Genomic DNA, 23069 nt, shown 5'->3' on the forward strand with positions numbered 1-23069 from the left:
GGATTTAATTACATTTGAGTTGTATGTGCTCTCTGTTAAAGAGGAGCTTCATAACTCCTTTTTTTAGTTCTAGAGTAGCAAAATCCACAAGGCCTTAATTTGGTGTTTTGTTGCACATGAAAAGGGATAAAATCAGACGCCTCGTGTCCCGACAGAGAAGATGCTCATCTTGGAGTCATTTTAAAAGACCATATATTTCCTCTCTTGGTGAAGTTGGGATATTTCACTTGGTTATTCTTCAAGCATTTGGATATTATTTAATGTATTAATTTCACATTTACTAAGGCGCCATTTTTAATGAAACCATATTCTAAACCCAATTTGTGAACTTAAGAACGCACAAACAGGCATTTGTAAGATTTATAATAATTTCTCTGAATCATTAATTTCGCCACCTCCTAAAATCACCGTATGAAAGAAGCAGCCTTTAAATGCTTAACAAATGTGCAAAATGTGCCTTGAATGGTTATTCATATTTTATACTGAGCCCACCTTGAGGTGTTAAAAACAATCACCCCACCAAGTGACATAACCTGATGGGATGTTTTACAGTGGGTGATATAGCATTAGATCAGATGTCAAGAGCGGTTTGTTTTTGGCTAAAATCAAAGATAGGTGAACAAGCCTATTCAGTGGTGCATACCTCAATGCTGCCCTCCAAATTATAAATGTTCCTTCAAAGACAGCAGCACATACTGAACTAGTACAAACGTCCATGACACACTACAAAACGGGTACAGCATGATTAAATCAATTCAAGATTTTCAGTTTAATCAACGAGCAGTCATGGCCAGGATCTTCTTTGATGTCCTGACCCCAACAATGGGTGCTGGCAGGTGTGTTGGGCTGGGAGTGGAAAGGGGCAGGGATTTGATACATGCTCTTTTGGTCAGAGCATGCACTAGTGAAAGGAGTTAGAACACAGGGTTGATACTCAGAAGTCATCCTGTCATACAGTGCAAGCTGAACAGAGTGGAGGGCATTGGCCTTCTCACTGGGGCAGAAGCTTGCCTGTAATCTTCCAGAATTCCTCTAGTATCCCTCAGAACCGCTCTCTAGGTCTTCTTGCCCCTTAGATTCTACTGGCCCTAGGGAGTCAATCAGCCTTTAGTGAGTCACCTATGGTTACCTATTAAGTGGGCACCCAGCTGTGGCTGGCCCTGGTCACTATTAGATAAACAGGCCTGTCAGAACCCTTTTAGATGGCCTCCACCTTTCCATAGACCTGTCAACCTGCCATCAACCTATCATGTTGGTCTCTGCTGGATTTCAGAGGATCCATGCGACCGATGGTAATCCTTGAGAGGCCTTTATCTAACCCTGAGAATCCCTTGCCTGTCACATGGATTTTCAGTGGCCACTCTTGAGTCTCTCAACTAGCTCTCCTAGAGAACCTCTGCTACTCTCAAAGACCATCAGCCAGCTCCCACAGACCCTGAGTCATCAGAGTTCCATAGATCTCTTCTAGGGGCTCTTGGATACAATCACTAATTTATGAATTGCACCTGCAGCAACCTTCATGCCTTTTGTGCTGATTCGGATACCCTCAATGACCCCTGCCAATTTTATGATCATCACTGGGAACTTAAAGAGCCTCAGCCCCTCGCATGCCCCCCGTTCCCTCAGAGCCTTATAGACACCCTGCATTAGCCCCCCATCTCCCTGCCATTCTTCTCTTGGCTGGTCATGCCCCTGAAACAAATCTTGCAGCGCTTATGCCTCTCTGCCATCCTACTCTTGTCTCACCAGCCCCCTGAGCCCACAAAAATCTAAATTCACTTTGTAGGTCCTAGACTGCATCACACTCAGCACATGTTTATGTGGGTATGCACTTATACTTGTTTCTAAGCCTGGACAGTGCTCGACAAGTCGTATTATTGCCAGTTCTTTCAAACAAATCGTGTAATTTAGTTCAACCCTATAGTAAATTGGGTTGCTGGTTAAGGGGGGGTGGAACCCTACTCAACCAGAAGCTGCAGTCCTTGTCAAGGTCAAGTCACAAGCAAACACTAAATTAATCTGTGCTCAGACCTCGGGTCACTTGGCACTGTGCAGTCAGGCTTAACTCGGAGGCAATATGTAAAGTATTTGTGCAACATTTCAAACAGTAACACAGCGAAAACACACCACAAAAGGATCCCACACCAGACTATAGAACAAGAGTAGGTTTTAATGAAGAAACCAAGACCAAAACTACAAAAATCCAATCAGTAGAACCAGAGATGTGCAAGTTTAAAGATTTCAGTAAAAATGGCTCTAAAAAGCGCCTACTGTCGGTATCTAGTCGCACTGGACTGGAACAAAGCCACAAGTTTTGATGGAACGCGGGCTGAGTGTCTGGACCCATTTAGGCCCACTGAACAAGGTTACTTGAATCCTGGTTTAAAAAGCGTTGGTCAGGGTAGTGCCAGGCAGCAGAGCTGCTGCGTCGCTTCTGCTGGAGCCACAGATGTGCTAGCAGACCACTTTCAGTCCCACTTCCAAGGGTCCAGGACTGGGTAGCACCCACCACTTGTCATGGTAGGACTTACAGTGGCAGAATCCAGGTGCTGGTTAAAAGAGATTAATCCTTGAAGTCAATTTAGTGTTCCTGGGTGTAGGCTGCAGGTCCAGTCCTCACCCATCAAAAGGAGTGAGAAAGCTTTTATATGGGTGGGCCCTCAATTTCCCAGACTTTAAACTAGAACTGACATAAGTTAGGCTACATCCAATTTTTCTATCTACTACCTGCTGTTGAGTGGTGTGCGTGGATGTTCCAGCGAGCGTGCGGATGGCACCCAGCTAAATTAGTGCCCGTGCCACATTTTTGGGATATATATATATATATATGTTTTATGGTCCTCACCCACAGGTACCACCTGTGTCTTGCTTCATCATTGGACTGACACCCAGATCACTTATTGTGAGTGGGCAGGCTCTTAGCGATTGTAAGCGGAGCTCTTTAGGAGGTATGTGCAGGGAATTAAGCAAGTACGCTAACCATGACTATAGATCCTTTAGTAGAATTTTAATGAGTGAGGTCCAGGGCAAGTTTAAAAATAGTGAGATGTTGTAAGGATTCTGTGGTCCTTAACATCCATAGGTTGACATGTTTCAGCAGTATAATTGCCTGTTCGGGTCAGTCTGCTTTCTTCAGGACCTAAATTGTTTTTTTATCCTGCGAGAAAAGTTGATTAACCTAATTGTATGCATTCATAAATATTCTACGAAGCATGCACGCAATATACAGACCATACTGCTAGGACCTTTTCGTGTATGGCCATTGCTGAAAAAGAGAATGAATGTCAGAAAAATAGTTGTTGATCGACATTCCTTATTAGGAGGTCTCGTAGTTTGTGGAACCATTAACGTTTATAGTCGAATAAAGCATGCCACATATCGGTGAAATACCCCTCATTGCATAAAGTGACCTGTTTAAAAACCTTAGAAAAACACACGCATTACAAGACTCAAGGAAGTGAACCTAAGTGACATATACAACATGCACACATGAAGATATAATCTACCTACATGGCTTAACTTTTATTAAGGCATCATAGAGTTTACAGAGAAGGACGGTCCCTGTATTCAAACACTGAAAGAAAAATGAGGAAAAATCTCTTGAATTGAAATGCGGTCCTGGCTGATATTGAGGCCTTGTGCAGTCAGAGGAGATCATACTTACTTTGTCAATGGAGCACGTCCACAGTATTGACGTGTGTCTCCCTGCTTCCACGAATGTTACTAACCTCGCGTCGGCAGTCCCACTAAATAGTCATGGAGAGATTACTTTTCTGTCATGTGATTTAACAAGAGCCTTTCGGTTCACTGTGCATCGTAAATTCGTTTCTAACGGCATTGCCTTGGCATTGTCTTGCCATTGCCACTTGATGGCCATTTTCTTGCAGCTTATCAGCAGTGTTAATGTATCAATGTACATAACTATGTGTGGCCTGCTGCTCACAGTTGTGGGTACCAGCAAGCTTGCTCAGTGTGTTTAGACATTGTTGCTGCAATCCTTGTGTAACCTTCAGTCCAAAAGTACCAGTCCAGATGTAGGTCTATGATAGTTGCCTGTGGAAACATTTCTGTGAGATCCTTGTGGCATACATTTTAATCCCTACAGAGCTTAATTCCTTAAACCACAATTAACCAACTTATTGCTGTTTAGTAATAATATTATGTTTAAAAAAAAATACTGTTTGTATTGTGTGCTACATGAATGGGAATTATTAGTGCCCTCTCCCCGAAATGCCATTGACCTGTGGGTTTTCAGTTTGAAAACTATTAACTGGAGGCAATCATGGTGTTGATCTTTAGTGTGCTTTATCCAATCTACTCTTATTCCCTAGATCCCCAAGGCCATCAAGACACCAAAGTTACATACTCTTGTTCCATTACTCCATTGCTGTACAACCTCACAACTATTTCTTAACCACTGCTGCCACTACAGACCTCATCTCATCAATACTTCAAAAAAAGGACAGAAAGAAGTACAAAGAGAGTGTGGGGGGATATGGGTCAGTCCACTTCAGCCATCAGCTTTTATTTTTTTCCCACTATGTGCCATTGCTGTTCTACTAAAACACTGATGCACATGCTCCTTTGTAAATAGCGCAAGACAATAACTACAGAAAACCTTCACACATTCAAACAAGCTCCTAAAACACTTTCTACAGCACTTGACAACACTAAATCTGCTTACTTCCAGAACATCATCACCTCTCTTCGGCGTTACCCGAAATGCCTGGCACACGCAACCAACAGCCTTCCCGCTCCTCCTAGAACAACCGTCTCTGCATCCTCTCTGTCTCCTCAGAAATTGTAACATACTTCTCTCCATAAATCACAACTATTAGGCACATTTTTGTCTTATCCCCCCCCACCCTCTCCACTTCCACATCACTATCACCTCTCAAAGGTGCCCAGCTATATTTGGCAACTAGGAATCTACATACCTCACAGAGCTCGGACCCCTTAATTTAACATTACAGCTATTTATACATTCTATCATACCCTTTCAGCTCACAAATCAAAAAACAACTTCTACTCACCTCAGATGCACCACTGTTTAATCTCCCTATTCAACTACTCACTGATATCTGGTATTTTATCATTCTGGCTTTACAGCTGCGACGGTCCTACTCTTAGAAAAGCAACCTGAAGTTGACACCATCTTTCCTTTCAACTATCGTCCTTTGTCTGTGCTACTTTCTTATCCAGAATTCTTGAACGTCCATGTTGACCACCTTACTTTCGATCTCCTGATCAATAGTTTGCCAGCCCCTTCCAACCTGGTTTCTTCGTCCTCCACGCCATTGAAATCATCCTCGATTACCACAGCCTACTCTCATTCATCCTCATACTCCTGGATTTTTCCGCCTCTTTTTTTTTTTTACACTGTCAACCACCCCACCTTACCACCTTTTCAACCATTGGCATTACTGACTCTGCTCTCAGCTGTTCCACACCCTATCTCACAAATATTTCACTGTGGACTGGCATTCCATTAAATTCCCCTCCCCTTTATTATTCTCTGTCACCAAAGCTCTATATGTGACCTCTCCTCTCATGTCTCTACACCATCTCACTTGGTGATGATCATTTTCTTGTGTGGCTTCTTCTACTACCTTATGTGACCAACATTCAGATACTCTTCTCCGTCCTAAATCTTTTCCCCTCCTGGTACATTTCAGACTGCCTTGCTGCCATCTGTCGTTGCATATCTTTAAACTCCCTCCTGTTGAACTCTACTAAAATATGGATCCTATATTTTCACTCATCCTCCAAAACGTCCTACACTTTTAGCTCCATGTACTTCCCTTGGAGCACATTCACTTTTGTCTCATCAGCCAGAAACTTAGGAGTACTCTTAAACTAATCCATGTGGCAAAACGTTCATTACAATAACTGCCACTGAAGTTAAATATCAAATTTTGAATGTACACAAAGCCTGTCCTCGCATTCCTTTCCATACTACAAAAGTAGAGATCAGCTCACTAGTTAATAGCAAGCTGTATTACTGCATTAGTCTGTTAATGGGTCACCCTCTGCATGCCTACTTCCCCTTAACAGAGTTCTAATCTTTGCCTCTTGTTTACTTTTCAGTTTTCCCAGAACCTTCCCCACTTCATTATGCCACAATCAAGCTAGCTGGTTCTCTTGTAAAAACAACGACTTCTGCAAACTCTTATCACTGGTGGTGAAAGCCATATGTATGTCAGCTACAGGCTACCTTTCAGAGGCTTTCCCCGCTTGCAATTTTAAATCAGCCGGGCAGCATCTACTTACAACACCAGAAACCCACTTTGCCTTGTTCACATTTGAATTTGTTCACTTTATTGGGCCCAATCACTGGAGAGCTATCCTGCTAAACATGAGGACCGGTCCTGAACTACAAGATTTTAAATCTAAACTAAAACTGGAAAGCCACAAGTGTTTTCCATGCAAGGGCCTCAGACGGTAAATAACAGAGTTTTTTATGACTGTTATGCTTTTGTATACAGTGCTGTTCAATATTTCAGTTATGTAGGAAAGTGCCCCTTTTTGACATGGTTACACCCAATTGTTGCTTGGTCATTAATGTGATTTCAACTGGAAAAGCACTGGGTTCCTGCTAACCAGGTGCCTACCACTTTCTAGAGAGCACTAAAGGTATTGCCAATTAGGGGACCAGAACAAGTGTACAGTTTTAGGGAAAGATATCTGGCACTCCTGCCCAGGTTTCTGAAGAAGATCTGGTGCAACCGGGCCCAAGTTATTTATGTGTCTCCAGACTGGGCAAGGAGAGTCTGGTATCCAGAGCTTCTGAAAATGAGCATCGATCCTCCAATCAGGCTGCCCCTTCGAGAGGATCTTCTGTTGCAGCATCAGGGAAAGTTCCTCCACCCGAACTGGTCGACACTGCGCCTCCATGTGTGTAGATAGAGCTGAGGCAGTTGTTCTTCCTCCCGAAGTATGTAACATTATTTTGGCGGAAGACGCCCCTCCACTAAGACAGTATACGCCTGCCGTTGGCAGAAATTTGTATTATACTGTACGGAAAGGTTTATTGACCCTCTTTCCACTTCTCTTTCCATTTTTCTTCTATTCATTATAACCCTTGCCTAATAGGGCTCTGCTTTGGAAACTTTTTAAAAAAATGTTTTTATTATTATTTTGATTAATGGTGAGATACAATACACATCTCAGACATTTCACACTTGGTAATTTTACATTTGTTTGAGTCCATATCTTCTGCGTCCAGGGTGCATTGTTAATACAGTATAATTGACATGCCATGTCTGATATCACTAATTATAGCCAATATGCATTTCATCATAACATGCAGCTCAGTTTATAACATCTCTTGCAATTACTAAGTTTGCCAAGGCGTGAGATTACTACCCCAGATCTCTATTCTGTAGCGAGTATCTAATCATCTTCTTGTATGGACCTTAAGTATTGCATGAGCAGGTCCCAAAAATCTTTAGGGCGAGATGCGTCCGCTAGTTCTTCTGCATAGTTTTCTAATTGCTCTTTGCAATAAGTCATGTCCGTGATACAGTTTTTGAATTGTGGTACCGGTCTCCTTCCCCATTTCATAGCTATTCGTCTCTTGGCGAAGAGTAATGCCACAGCCAACATTTTACGTCTTCTAGTCTGTTTAATTTTGTGTATCCCCAGTAGACAAACCTGTGGTGTATTGGATATTTGCTCAGCCAACATTGTTGCCAGGGTGCTTATTACTATCTGCCAGTAGGGTTGGATTTGTGGGCATGCCCAGGCGACATGTAACCAGTCTGACTGTGTAGTGCTGCAGCGCAAGCATTTATCATCCTCACTAAGACCATACTTATATAGCTGTATTGGTGTATAATTTATTAATTGTAGACATTTAAAATGGATAATTTGTAGGTTACAATTAGATGTAAGCATTTGAGTGAGTGCAAAGCAGTATCCCCAATCTTCTTTAGATATTGGGCTGCCTAGTGTGTCCTCCCATCATTGTAGAGCCCGTTCCTGTTCTCAAAATTGTTCCAGCTGGGCTGCATTATAGAGGTTAGTTACAAGACGTCGACGTGTAGGTGATGTTAGGAGTTTTTGTAGAGCGTTATGCGTTGGTGGTTCATTGGGGAATGTGGGGTAGATGTCTCGAAGTGCCGCCCACAATTGAAGAAATGCAAATAGCTTTAGCGGTGTGTGGTGTGCGATGTGCGACTGGTGTGGCATCTATCTGTGAGATGAACTGGCCATTGGGGAATATGTCTCCCATTGTGAGCATACCCATATCTTTCAGTAGTTTTAGCATTTTATTCTCTTGTGTTACTGTTATTTGAGGGTGTTGTTGCAGTGGCAAGGCTGTGGCATATACTGGGAGCTTGTTGGCTCGCGTTGTTAGCGTGTTCCATGCTGCTGTCGTGCTGCATACTGGGTTGATTTCTGCTCTTGGGGTGTACTGCTTCGGTTCTGATAGAAAAGCAGTGAGAGGTGTTGGGTCGGCACTTTCATTTTCCACCGCTATATGAGGTATATGTGCATGCGGGTGTATCCAGTAGTGCACTTGTTGTGCTTGAGCACAGTAGTAGTAGAGCTGTAAGTCTGGAGCTTCAAAGCCCCCTTGCGTGTACGGCCTGGTCAGCTCCTTCCAACCCACTCTTGGCTGTTTACCTGCCCATGTGAGGTTAGTCATGCATTTGCACAGTCTTGTAAAAAACTGTTGTGTGAGCACAACCGGTATGTTTGTGAATAAATAGAGGAAGCAAGGCAACACCCCCATCTTTTGTATAGCAATTCTGCCGGCCAATGATAGTGGCAGCCTAATCCATCTGTCCACTTGGCCTTCCAATTTTGTATGGGTCGTGCCATAGTTTTCGCGTATTACTGACTCCTGATCATGGTGTATCCATACCCCTAAATATTTTACCTGCTCTGTTCACCACTGCAAGGGATAGTATAATGAGTTTTTTTTTTTTGTAGAGGGTGTGAACGGGATTGCCATAGACTTAGACCATTCTATGCTTAGCCCTGAATAGTGTTCAAACCGTGTGTATTCGCTTATTAATGGGTTTAAATTATCTCCTGGATGGCGTGTATATAAAACCATATCGTCCGCACAAAGCAATATACTCACAGGCCGTAATTAAAACTGTTGCGCGGTGTTTGGGTGCTTTTGCCTGATTTTGCATGCTAAGGGTTCGAGTGCCAGGGTGAACAATAGTGGGCACCCTTGTCGCGTACCCCTGTTAATATGTATAGGAGCACGTCCGCTGCGGCTGTGTTATTAGATGCGGCCAAGGCTTTCGACTCGGTGGAATGGACGTATATGCTATTTATATTACGGCGGATGGGATTCCCACCCTTATTCTTAAAATGGATTGCTGTGCTCTACGCGGACCCGACGGCTAGGGTGCGTGTTGGAGGGCTGACCTCTGAACCTTTTATCATAGAGAGGGGTACGCGTCAGGGGTGTCCGTTATCTCCACTACTATTTGCAATCATTTTGGAACCTTTGGCGTGTGTAGTCCAGCAGAGACGGCTCTTAATGGGAACTATCGCCCAGTAGCCATTTCACTTTATGCGGATGATATGGTGCTGTTCGTACGTGAGCCTTCCAGATATCTGTCACAGCTGCTTCGGGAATACGTTGGATTTGGTCGCCTATCGGGTCTCTGTGTAAATTGGGATATATCCATTATCATTCCGTTGACAGTCTACCGTGCAACCAGAAATGGAGTTCCCGCTGGTATGGTCTTCGGATCCGGTTAAATATCTTGGATCCACAGGGATCCGAGCACAGTGATCAGAGAAAACTATGGGAGGGCATATACTAGACTGGAGAAGCAAGCAGATATATGGATTTTGCTGCCGCTGTCACTGGCGGACCGCATTGCACTTCTTAAGATGGTGGTCTTGCCACGGTTCCTATACCTCTTTATAAACATCCCGGTGTTGCTAACGATGGGGTTTTTCCATAGTGTCCATAAGATCCTGCTGCGGTTAGTCTGGGGTGGGAAAAACGCTTGCGTTAAATGGTCGACTCTCACCAATGGGTACGACAGGGGAGGGTTTGGTGCGCCAGATTTTTATGCTTACTACCTGAGTGCCCAGGCTCAATATGTATATTATTGGCAGAGACCGCATGCGCTTACTCCACATGTTGCGATAGAGGAGGGGGATACTGCCCCGGTACCGTTGCACATCGTACTTACTGACCGCGCGCGCGGAACCCCGAGAAATGAAATAAACGCAGTGGACGTAACTATAGCTGCCTGGCATGCGATGGGGCATTTGGCACAAAAGCTGCCGTTATATGCGCCAGCCATGTACATAGAACCTCACGCCGCGCTATTGGTAAGTCACGAGGTGCCGTCGATGCGCTTGCTTCATGAGGCGGGCTTCCGTAGGATGCAGGATGTATATTCAGATGGGTTGTTTGTCACGCCAGACAATTTACAATTCATTAGTAATCAGTCCTTGTTATTTAGATTTGCTATGCACCGACTTCAGCATGCGGCTAGGGTGCACTACACCACTTAATCACAGGAACCACCCACACTGTTATCCTTGCAGTTTGCTCTTACTACTCCCACTAACAAAAACTTGATATCCAGACTATATAAGATGATAAAAACTGAAAGTATAAGTGTGCCAGATTGCAGTTGGGAAAGATGGAATGCCTGTCTATCCGAGCCGATTGTGGAAAAGGATTGGCAATTTGTGTGTGGATTGACAGGGACTCTTAGTATGAATGGGAATCTACGCATTATACATTTTAAATTCATACATCAGGTGTATTACACTCCCGCACGTCTGCATAGGTTTGGACTGCGTGAATCTGATTGCTGTGTACGTTGCGGGCAGGCGAAAGCAGATTTTTTACATCTAGCTTGGGGATGTAGAAAGGTGTATGAGTTCTGGGAAGTGGTGGTGAAAACTGTGATGACCATGGTGGCTGTGGAGATCCAATGCAGTCCGCTTGTCTGTCTGTTATGCTGCGTGCCGAATATTGGGGGAGTGAAAGGGAAATTGGTCCGATTAGCTCTGTTGATGGCTGCGCGCAGGGTGGCGATTACGTGGGGGGGGGGAAGGTTCAGTCCGAAAGTGAACATTGGTTAAAGGACTTGGCTTACTGTAGGGAGAAATTGGAAACGCATGCGGAGGAATTACCGACACTCTCGCGACCAAGAGACATTTGGCAACCATTGCGATTGTTTCTCTTGAATAAGGCATCTGATGCTGAGTAAGGGTGTAGGGAGGGCGGGGGGGTGTGGTTGGTATGTTGACTAGAAGATGATGTGTTATTCCAACACGATTATGTATCCTAAAAATAGAAAGTGTGTACGGATGTGTTTTTTGTTTTCTTTTTTCTTTTTTCTTTTGTGTTCTTGGTGTATTTTGTTTTTTTTATATTTAAGAGAAGGAAGGGGGATGTTCTGTATTGTCTCTCGTTTGATTGTTTTTTTTCTTTTTGGAAAATTATAAATTTAAAATAAAAATATGTATAGGAGCAACCGTAATGCCATTGGTCTTGAGTCTTGCGCATGCTTCTGTGTATAGTAATTTTATCCAGCGCAGGAATGGGTGCGGAAATTGTATCTTACGCAAGACAGAACATGAATGGCCACTCCACTGAATCATATGCTTTCGCTGCGTCCAACAGGGCTGCAGCTGCTGGTACATCTGGGTGCAGTATATGCAACAATGCGAAGATAGTTCGTAGGTTATGTGCCGTTGACCGTAATAAATCCAGACTGGTCTGGCAGGACCAACTTCTGCATTAAGGATTGCATACGTAATGCTATAATTTTAGCTAATATTTTGGCATCTAGGTTGATAAGGGACAGTGGGCGGTACAAATCGCATTGAGTCTGGTCATTCTCTGGTTTAAGTAGTGTAACTAGCAATGTCTCCCGCAATGATGGTGGGAGGGCCCCCACCTCACATGCTTCTGAGTACATTGCTGTTAGATGAGGTATAAGCAAGTTACTATATTCTTTATTAAATTCGCCCGGCAGGCCCTCTGTCCCTGGGGCTTGATTGTTTGGGAGGAATCTAATGGCCTCTTTTAGTTTGTCCTCTGTTATAGGGTGGCTGAAGTATTCCCGGTGCTCATCAGCGAGCCAGGCTAGGGCTATATCATCTAAGTACTCATTAATATCCTCCTCAGAGGTGGATACCTGTGTGGAGTATAATTGCGCATAATATTCTGATAAGCAGTCTATGATGGAGGGTGTATCATAATGCGGCCTGCCCTGTGCATCCACTATTTGTGTGATATGCAGGTATGTGGAATTTAATCAAATATCTACTTGTCCATGGGGCAGGTTGCTTCATAAATCTACTTGTCCTGTAACAAAATCCACTTGTCCCTTTGGTGCCATTAAGTGCGGCGACAAATTATGGCAGCAATCTCCTTATATATGAGCTCTGATATATCCTCTCTGATTATGCCAGGGCTCATACCATAGTAGTGTTTGAATACTAGTAATCCCCTTAAGTTGCCAAATTTCCGCAGATCCACATACTGGGGCTGAAGGTAGTGGTAAGCAATAATTCCAGGGTTGGAATGCCATTTTGAGTCTGTGCAAACCTACTAACTTGTATGTTTTAAGGTTTTTCAACAACTCTTCTCTAATCTTTTCCCATACTGAGAAATGTTAGAAATTGACTCCTGACAATAGCAGACGAAAACCACCTTCTTCTAGAGTTGGAAAAAACGGGGTTGGAGGGAAAAAGAACTTGTTAACACTCAGATTTTCGCACGAGCAAATCTACACATGCATATTTGCTCAGGCTAAAATGCAGTTAACAGATATTTTCTAGTAGTACTATTTCTTGCCCTACTTATGTAAATTCTTGTGAATTCAGTAAAGCCATATAGCTGCACTTAATGCAAGGACATATACCATGGGGGCACTTTTGTGATTTTCTTTAATAATTGGGCCCCTAATTTGGTCTGGCGTAAACTATGAACTTCTATGTTAGTTAAAATTCTGTTTGCCAATGTTTGTAATAATAGTGAGGGCCCGGCAGCTCCCACTCCAATAAGGTTTTACAAAAACCATGCCAAAACAAGTCACATATTGAGAAAACTAAAAAGCTGACCACCAATTTTAGACCTAATGGCTTTGCCAGTGCTTGTTTATTTTTATGTTTCCCATAATCTTATTGAAACTGGTTACATTGATTCTCCATTATGAATATTTTTGGGAAATTCTAGCATGCATCAACATGTTTTACTAAATGATGCTGCGAAGAAATGGTACCTGAAACTTTTCAGTCGTTTAGCGAAATGTTTTTTTTCCTACTTTCGTTTTTTTAATTAACATTTTATTTTGAACACGCGCCACCTAGAGGCCTCAGCAACTCGGGTAACAGGGCTCACCCACCCCCAGATGGTGGAGATATTTCATCCCAACAGAAAGGGCATATCGCCTGCCCAGTTGCTGGTAGAGGTGGCCTACTACTGCTTCCGCCACAGCCTGCGTATCATGTGGCGGGTGACTCCATATGTGCCGTCTCTCCCTATACTTGGCACGCCCAGGAGACACCGGGCTATCACTAGTGCAGGGCTTTCTCAGTAGGAAGAAGTGGGCATACAGCCACTGGGGAACTTGTACAATGTCGTTTGATATGCTCACCGAAGATTCTGGCCTACCACAGGGCCAGTTATTACATACTGCGGTAACTTACACGTTACAGGCGGCATGGGTTAACATAGCACAGGAGCCGGCCACATATCTGACCGTGCAATATTTACATGAGTTGGGTGCGGGCTGCCATCTCATCATATGGTTTGCAGACTGACTGAGGGTGTATACGGCGCCGCAGCTGCTCTCCCTTTGCTCCCGCTGGGATGTGCATCTGCAGCGGCCCAGCACAGAGCGTGTGAATGGGAAAACATCCTAAGGAGCCCTGCTCGTGTCCCCTGAAATGCCAGATTCTGACTCATCCAGTGCTATATAGCGCATAGGGCTTACCTGACACCAGCCAAAATAAACAAATACTTCGACCGCGCCAACGCCAGTTGCTTAAGATGTGATGAGATAGGGGGCGACTTTCTTCATATGCTGTGGTCCTGCACAGCTATACAGTCATACTGGCAAACGGTTACCAGAAGCCTAGCACAATGTGCAGAACGCACGCTAATCTGGTCGTGAGAGGTGTTCATATTGGGATTGTACCAAAGGCCTAGAAAATATAAAGCAACTTCCCATTATATAGATCTGGGGTTCATAGTGGCCAAATGGCTGCTCACGTGGCACTGGAAATCCCCTGAGCCCCCAGCGGAGAATGCCTAGTTTCAATCGCTGCTTTGTTGATGCACCGATTTAATGTCTCAGCACTTGAGAGTAAGAGTAAATGTATTATTTTCCTTGTTACACCAATGTTATGTTGTAAATTGTTTAAACCTATATGTTTGAGGCATATGAGCTGCATATCACACACTTAGCATAGATCGCCATCTGGTGTTCGGCCCGGATGTTTGCACTTGTTTTTGTCCTGGAAAAGTCTTTGGAAGTCACGGGAAAGGTGACTCCTCCTTTGGACTATATTGCGCATGGCCATCGACTCCATCCTCAAATTGTTTTTTTCCGCCATCGGGTTTGTATGTGTTTATCGCACTCCAGTTCGGAACTGTTACCGATTCCACTTTCGACGCGCAATCCTTCACCCTCTCGGCGGTATTGTCTCGATCGCGAACCCTAATCGTCGCGCATCTCTCCAAATCGAAGTCTTCGATTCAGATCGTCGACGAAGGCCTTCATGCCTACCTGGGCCTTCACTTCTGGCTCATGGAAAGGACGCCGTTCAAGAAGTGTCCTCAATGTGGGTCGAAGTTTCCCCACACCGATCTGCATGAGGTGTGCAACCCCTGCCTTTCACCAGAGCACGAGGCCAGAGACTGAACCATGGCTTGCTCGTCGACATCAATTCCCGACAACATCTCCCAAGAGGGCGTCGATGTGCCGGAGCGAGAGCGGGTCGAAGAAAGCCTCGTCAGCGGCTCAGAAGCCGATGACTCCGTTATCGAAGAGATCACTCCGGTGCAGAGGGTCGTAAGTAAGAACGTTAACGCCGACCCCCTCCCTACACCATCGAAAAAGGCTTCGGTCACACCTTCGCTTTCGGGCCCAGGTGCACACCAAGAGACTGCTTCCCATGCCCCGCCCACGGGCCCGGCAAAGAAGCCTACTAAACCTACTAAGCCTTCAGGCAGCTCGGGCTCAAGTTAGCCTGCCGTTGGTACCGAAACACAATCACTGGCACCGAAAAAGAAACCGCCCTCCTCCTCCATGCCGACAGCTGCTTCCACATCCAAGCACACGGCACCAAAACTCACAAGCGCAGATTCGTCGAAACCGAAAAGACATTCGGAGCCGAACAAAAAACCACTCCCAAAGGGTTCAGATTCGGAGCCAAGGAAAGCCTTGGAACCAAAACCGAAAAAAAAGTTCCACAGGCCAAGGAGACTGTAAAAACGCACGGCTCCAAACTAAAACAACACAGAACCACTACAGAGTTGGTGCCAAAGAAGCCTACTTAACCGAAACTCTCGGTACCGAAAGGCCAACCTCCAGCAGAAGAGCTGTTAACACCAGACCCTGCACAAAAGTCTCTAAAAGGATCCTAAAACTGGTCAATTGACTCTTAATTCTAGGAAAAGACCACTAGATGCGCCTGCACCGGCTCCACCACCTAAATAGAGTGACTTTGCCACAACCCCTCTGAGTCCCTTCTCCAACTCCTCCACCTCCCCCACCACACCGTTCCCCTACACCATCTCCTACACCAGTAGACAATGATGACACCTTGGATAACATAGGGGAGGGTCCGGATGATGTGCCACTAGGGGATCCTAGTCCACCTTCTTCCCCAGACCCCTGGGATGATTATAACATGCCAGATGTCCCTAATGTTCCACAGGATGACATCTACCCCTCCAGGCCTTCCCCTCCAGAGGACACCATGGGCTTTAATCAGCTCATCCACAGAACTGCCTATTACCACGGGGTTGACTTGCATACAGACCCCATAGAGCAGGATTTCCTAATGGATACATTTGACACCAATCAAAGGTCCACCTCAATACTACCTATGCTTAAAGGAGTTAAGCATGCACCTGAAATCTTTAAAGATCCTGTTAGGGCTCGAGTTATTAACGCCAGGATCGAGAAAAAATATAAAGCGTCCCCTACTGACCCAGCTTACATTAAAGGCCCAGTACCCTTAGACTCCCTGGTAGTTTCCAATGCTAGAAAAAGGGCCAATTCCCAGACATCAGGTGACACTGCACCATCCGACAAGGAGTCTAAACTCTTGGACGCCTCTGGCAAACGAACAGCCTCACAGGCAGCTAACATATGGTGCATCGCCAACACTCAGGCGCTGTTAGCCAGGTATGAAAGGGCACATTATGATGAACTAGAGTCCATAATGCAGCACCTCCCAGATAAATACAAAAACAGGGCAATGAGCTCATACAGGAGGGTAAGCTTATCACCAACACCTCCATCCGTTGCGCTCTCGACGTGGCAGACTCTGCCTCCAGAGCAGTAAACACAAGTGTCCTTTTGCGTAGACATGCCTGGCTACGCATCTCGGGTTTTAATCCTGAAGTTCGAAGTTCCATCCTCAACCAGCCATTTGATCAGGAGCACCTATTTGGCCCAAATGTAGATTCAACACTTGAAAAGATGAAAAAGGATACGGGCACAGCTAAATCAATGGGAGCCTTGCAGTTGCAAGCTCCCAGACATTCCTTTCGTCGCTCACCCTACAAGGTCACCCCCAGAGGCTACTCCCCAGACAACCCCTCCACCTCTTAAAAGGCTCCCGCCCAGTCTACGTTTACCAGAGGTTACCAGAGAGGAGGCTACAATAAAAAAGGCAGAGGCAAGACCAACAACACCCTCTCTCCCTCCACCCCTACCCAATGACTTTCCTCCACTTCCCCCAGACCATTCCACTCCGGTCGGGGGAAGGCTACAACAGTTCCTGCCTGTCTGGACCAACATCACTACAGACAGGTGGGTGTGACAAATAGTTCATTCAGGTTACTGTCTGGAACTTACTTCTACCCCCCCTCCCCCCCCCCCCCCCCCCACACACATACCACCCAAACAACGCCCAATGTCGTCAGAACACTTATCTCTGCTAATGCAAGAGGTGATCTCCCTCCTACAAAAGGTTAGAATGGAACCAGTTCCCCTGCACCAACAAAAAACAGGAGGTTACACTTTGTATTTTCTCATACCAAAGAAGGACGGCTCTCTCAGGCCTTTTCTAGCCCTCAGACTTCTAAACCTGTACATACAATCACACCACTTTCACATGGTTACACTCCAGCAGGTCCTTCCTCTTCTTTCACAAGGCGAATTCCTTGCTACTCTAGATCTCAAGAACGCCTATTTCCATATTCTCATTCACGCAGCGCACAGGAAGTATCTAAGATTTGTAGTGGGCGGCCAACACTATCAATTTAAAGTACTCCCTTTCAGAGTCACACAACAGCACCACGGGTATTCACCAAGTGCCTAGCGGTAGTGGCAGCCCACTTAAGAAGACAACACATTCACGTCTTCCCATATCTGGACGACTGGCTCTTAAAAGCCAGCTCATACAGTCAGTGTGTACATCACACTCACACCACTATCCAACTACTCCACAGTAAACTACGCAAAGTCTCAGTTACAACCGTTCCACATACAACAATACCTCGGTGCTGCAATAGAAATCTCAAAAGAATTAGCCTATCCCAACCCGACCAGGATAGCAGGCATGCAAGCTCTCATAACCAAATTTCAGCCTCAACACTCTCTCCCAGCACGAGTGTTCATGCAGCTAATCGGGATGATGGCCTCTTGCATACTTATAGTACCTCATGCAAGACTCCAGATGCGTCCTCTCCTAGAGTGCTTAGCACGCCAATGGAACCAGGCTCAAGGTCAGCTAACAGATCTGGTGTTGGTAGACGGTCGCACTCATCGATCTCGGCAATGGTGGAACACCAAGAACTTTTCCAAAGGGCGACCGTTCCTAGAGCCAGTTCCACAGATAGTCATGACAGCGGACGCATCGCTCTCAGGCTGGGGAGGGTACCTATAACATCACACCATGCAAGGCAAGTGGACTCCTCAACAAAAGTTACTCCATATCAATCAACTGGAGCAACTAGCCATTTTCCTAGCCTTAAAGGCTTTCCAAAAACAAATATCGGGCAAACCTGTCTTAGTCCGCACAGACAACATGACAGCCATGTACTACATACAGAAACAAGGATGGACACACTCTCTGCAGCTCTCTCAACTGGCACCGAGCATATGGAGATGGGCTATACCCCAGAACATCTTTCTCCTAGCTCAACATGTCCCAGGAGTCCAAAACACCATAGCCGGTCTGTTAAGCCATCAAACGCAACAGATTCACGAGTGGGAACTTCGTCCACAAGTTCTTCAGCCATTCTTTCAAATGTGGGGCCAACCAGAGAAAGACCTCTTCGCCACGCACAAAAACGCCAAATGCCCAAGCTTCGCCGCCAGGTATCCACACCCATTGTCCAAAGGCAATGCGATATGGATGAATTGGTCAGGCAGATTTGTGTACGCCTTTCCACCTCGCCCACTCATTCCAGTGGTGGTGCGCAAACTACAGCAACATGCACTAACTCTCATCCTAGTTGCTCCAACTTGAGCAAGACAACCGTGGTACACCACATTACTGGAACTGTCTGTAGTTCCCCACCAAACACTACACCTCTCCCCACGCCTCCTAAATCAGAACCGTGGAGAGATCCGACACCCGGACCCAGCTCAGCTCAACCTTGCGATCTGGCTCCTGAGGTCTTAGAATTCGGTTACCTGAACCTTCCCCTGAATGCATGAACGTCATTAAAGAAGTTAGACGTCCCACCACTAGAGCCTGCTATGCAGCCAAGTGGAAGAGATTTGTAATATACTGTCATAACAACAACATCGATACCATAGACGTGTCTATCCAACACATCATAGGTTACCTACTACATCTCCAAAGGTGCATCTTAGCCTACACATCTGTTAGGCTGCACCTCCCTGCCATAGCAGCCTATTTACAAAATAGACAACACCTATCACTTTTCAGAGTGCCTGCCATCAAAGCCTTTATGGAAGGCCTCAAAAGTATAATTCCCCCCAGGGTACCACCCTCACCTGTGTGGAATTTAAACATCGATCTCACAAGACTAATGGGCCCTCCCTTTGAACCACTACATAAATGTGAGCTCCAATTTCTAACATGGAAAGTTGCTTTCCTAGTAGCTATCAGTTTTCTTATTAGAGTTCGTGAACTGCAAGCGCTAACTATTCAGGAACCTTTCTTACAAATCCATCACAATAAGGTTGTTCTCAGAACCAATCCAAAATTCCGCCCTAAAGTCATTTCTCCTTTCCACCTCAATCAGTCTGTGGGGTTGCCAGTGTTCTTCTCGCAGCTACAGACAGTCGCAGAAAGAGCTAGTCATACCCTAGATGTCAATAGAGCATTGCTTTATTACATTGAAAGGACACAACCTTTTTGTAAGACCAAACAACTTTTTGTGTCATTCTCACCACCATACAAAGGCAACCCCATATCAAAGTCTGGGATAGCTAGATAGATTGTTAAATGCTTACAAATTTGCTATCATAAAGCAAAACGTACTTTATCTGTTCCTCCTAAAGCCCACTCTACACGAAAGATAGCGGCTTCAATGGCATTTTTAGGGAACATTCCCTAAGATGACATCTGCAAAGCAGCTACATGGTCTACACCGCACACATTCACAAAATACTAATCTGTGGATGTGCAAACAAAACAACAAGCTAGTGTGGGCCAGGCTGTACTCTCAACACTATTTCAAACTACTGCAACAGGTACTGGTGGTCGCCGCTAAGGATGGGTACTGCTATGCAATCTATGCTAAGTGTGTGATCTGCAGTTCATATGCCTCGAACGGAAAATGCTACTTAACCAGTATGCATCTGTTCTTGGCATGTAGCGCTGCAGATCCACACACGCACACCCGCCTCCCCGGCTACCTTTATCTGTTCCAGTACTATCTTATTTAGATGCAGCATACATGGGCATCTTTATGTCTCTTACAAAACTCCATCATTTCCCTGCTGGCGAAAAACAATCTGAGGATGGAGCCGATGCCCATGCGCAATATAGTCCAAAGGAGGAGTCGCCTATCCCGTGACATCCATAGACTTTTCCAGGACAAAAACAAGTGCAAACATCCGGGCCCAACACCAGATGGTGATCTATGCTAAGTGTGTGGATCTGCAGCTCTACATGCCAAGAACAGATGCATACTGGTAAGTAGCATTTTCCTTACTAGGACATCGCAGCTACTATTACAATGCTGAGCGAGAATCCAGTGTTTTTAGTTGAGGCAAACTATGTTGTAAATCTGCTCAGGAGCACTATTATGTAAAAATTGAATTGGGATGTAGATGCATGACCTGATATATGATAAAATATGAAAAATCAATAAAATACATACATTTTTTTGTTTTTTTTAAAGCAAAGAATCCTCAATCTTGCTTTCAAGCTTCTACAAATATTTGCATCTAATCAGAGAGCATTCTGGAAGCATCATACATAGCCTCATATTGCTAAACTTTGAAAACGTGTGTACACATTTTTATACTGGAACCATTATCAGTAGTACAGTCAGAGCTTACAACATTTACTTCGAGCACTCACCCTAATAATAAAGGCTTTCAATTAATGAACCATAAATGCAAGTTTGAACAGTGTTAACATATAGACACAAATATGACCTTTACTGCAGACAGTGCCCTTCCCTGATCCATAATGTGGAACTGCAACCTGGCAGCCAAAGGGATTGTGCTGAAGGACGCTTGGCCTACTTGTCCCAAGGACAAAAAACACGTGAAAACTTGTTGTCGTTCACCCCAAACAATATGTCCTGGGCGTCGGGCTATAGGAATTCCACATCCCTGGATATGTGAGGGGGGTTGTGATGCTTGTATCCTACTTGCTAGTGCGCGGCCTGGGCATCCTTCCTCCCCATAATTCCGCGGCGTATATCTACATGACATATATTTTACCTGGCTGTCTGCAGATTTGTTATCAGTCTTCAGTTTGTTTCTAATTTCTGCGAGTAGTGCAGGGTTTAGGCATACTCATTTTCTAATGTTTTTATATCCTTTTCTACTTTGTTTAGTTGTTGCCGTATGTCTTTCAATATCCCTGCATGTTTGCCTATACAAAACCCTCGAATTGTCACTTTAAAAACTTCCCATCGTATTCGGGCTCTATCAACTGTTCCTGCGTTATGTGCAAAGTACTCTACGATAGCCTGTCTCAGCTCTGTCCGAAACACCTTGTCCAACATCGTGGATGTCTGTAGGCGCCATGTGAACTGTCTAGGAGAATGCATGAGGAGCACAATCGCCAGACGAACAGGCGCGTGGACTGATAGAGTTCTGGGCATATGATCCACAGACTCCGTCCATATCTTGATTGTGTGGGTTGCTATCCAATAGTCTATTCTAGACCATGTATTATGAGTTGTGGAAATACAGGGTCCCTCTCTACGCTCCGGGTTGCGCAGTCGCCATAGGTCCACCTTCCGCCACTCTTCCATACCTTCTCTGAGCACCTTAGTGGCTTGTTTGCCATATTTGTTGTTGCACGTAGATCTATCTACTATCTGAAAGAAACACTTTAGTTATAGATTCCTTACCTTAGAATTACCCCCAGGTGTCAGACTGAATCTGGAAAGTTTCTTTTGTCAGCAGTACCTCTGCTTCGCGTCAGTCGTGGTTGCCGGGATGACGTTGCGGTAGCCACTCTCACGCAATGACGTCAGTTCTTTCTTTTTCCGCACCCGCCAATGCAGATCCGGGAAGAGCGGTACCTCCAGTCATTTTTTTACTGACTTTTTTCTCGACTTTTGTCTACTTCTTTTTCGAGGCTTCAACTCCTTGTACACGAGGGATGCCTGGTTTCAAGCCATGCAGTTCCTGTCATCGGATGATGTCGGTGACGGATCGGCACCGCGTGTGTCTCTTTTGCCTGGAGCGCGACCATGACCCCAAGTCGCGCTCTGACTGCCGGTCGATGGCGCCGAAGGCTTTGCGGGAGCGGTCCCGAAAGCTGTTAGTGGTCCTGGTTGCAAGGGAGGTCGAGGGACCGGTCGTGGAGCCACCACCATTTGTCCAAGTCTTCGAAAGTCCTCGCACTCTGGGTCGGGTAAGTCAAAGCATAGAAAGAATTCGAAGAAGCACCGTCAATCTTTGACTTCTCCTCATCGGTCGGTTGACCCGACGCGGGTGGTGCCCCTCCCGCGGAGCCCGAAGAGTCGACTCCGCATTTTGCCTTCCATTTCAGGGCCTGGAGCAACTCCAGCCCATCTTTTACGTTCTACGACTCCGGCACCACTACCAGGTTCAACACCGATCGGGCTGCCGTCAACCCCGGCCTCTATCCTGATGTGGACCCTGAGCCGGACTGACGCAGAGTGGGGTTTTGTGCCCCTGTTCACTCCTGGGGTCCCTTTTTGACCAGAATGGCACCCAGAGGATGAGGAGGAGGACTGAGGGGGGTTGGGGGGGGCGGGGGGGGGGGGGGGGGAACAGATGACTCTGACTGACCAGTGGGACTGGAAAGAGGAACTAGGGGATGCTAGTGGTTTGGACACCTCCCCTGACCTTGGCATGTTGTCTCCTACGGTGGCTACGGAGGAGGGAGCGTCATACGCAGTGGTGTTGCGTAGGGCGGCTGAGGCGCTCAACCTCGAGCTTCCTACGGTGGCGGTCAGGACTAACCTCCTGACAGAGGTGCTTCAACCGGCTGCGAGCTCTTCGGAGCCCTTGCTGACGTTTGAGGCCCTCACCAACGTCCTTTTGGGCACATTGTCCAGGCCCAATACGGGGGCTCCTGTGGACCGGATGATTGCCCAACGCCACCGCCTGGCTCCCGCACGACCCCACTTTGCTCTCCCAACACCCCACCTGGGAGAACTTGGTGGTCCAAACCTCCACTTCCAAGAGCGCATGCCCTACCGTTCCACCGGAAAGGGAATCCAAGAAGCTGGACCATCTTGGAAAGAAAATGTTCTC

At 45.7% G+C, this 23069-nt stretch overlaps 1 protein-coding gene across 2 annotated transcripts in view; it reads left to right on the forward strand.

Moving 5' to 3' along the window:
* Positions 1-23069, forward strand: part of PNISR (PNN interacting serine and arginine rich protein) — a 362924-nt gene that overhangs the window by 144070 nt on the left and 195785 nt on the right. The window lies entirely within an intron of this gene.

The sequence above is a fragment of the Triturus cristatus genome, chromosome 6 (genome assembly GCF_964204655.1).
Source record: "Triturus cristatus chromosome 6, aTriCri1.1, whole genome shotgun sequence".
Classification (NCBI taxonomy): Eukaryota; Metazoa; Chordata; class Amphibia; order Caudata; family Salamandridae; genus Triturus; species Triturus cristatus.